Genomic DNA, 702 nt, shown 5'->3' with positions numbered 1-702 from the left:
GAAATTTGGGGAAGGGGGATAGTCGATTACATCGACACCAGTACTTGACTGGTATTTAATTTATCGACCCCGAAAGGATGAAATGCAAAGTCAACCTCGGCAGGCGAACGTAGCGACGGGAGAAAACCGCTAATCACTTCATCCGGCGTGCTAATGATTCTTCCAGCTCGCTGCCTTGAAAAAAGAAAAACAGAAAGTAAAGGTTCCAAATTTTGCCACAAGTGCGGCAATTTTGGAGAAGGGGATGAGTTGATTACATGGACCCCAGTGTCTCACTGGTACTTATCGACACCGATAGAATGAAAGGCAAAGCTCACCTCGGCGGAATTTGATCTTAGAACGTAGCATTTCGTCCAGCGCACTAACAATTCTACCAGTTCGCCGCTTTAAAAAAAAATTCAATAATAATCATGGTGCGGGAGGGACTGCGGCTTTTTTTAGGGTCGATTCCTGGCAAGTCCTGAAATCTATGCAATCTATTTCCTCGTCCTTCAACAATTGCCGGACTGGTGGCAAAATTAGAATGATTTATTACTAGCTACCAAGGAGGCGAGCTAGCAGAACAAAATGCTTGGCGGTATTTCTTCCGGATTTTTACGTTCTGAGTTCAAATTCCACCGAAACTGATCTAGCTTTTAGGAAGAGATAAAATAAATACCAGTCAAGCACTCGAGTCGATGTAATCAAATAACCCCTTCCACT

This window comes from Octopus bimaculoides, chromosome 21, assembly GCF_001194135.2.
Source record: "Octopus bimaculoides isolate UCB-OBI-ISO-001 chromosome 21, ASM119413v2, whole genome shotgun sequence".
Classification (NCBI taxonomy): domain Eukaryota; kingdom Metazoa; phylum Mollusca; class Cephalopoda; order Octopoda; family Octopodidae; genus Octopus; species Octopus bimaculoides.
Note: the sequence above shows the minus strand (reverse complement) of the source record.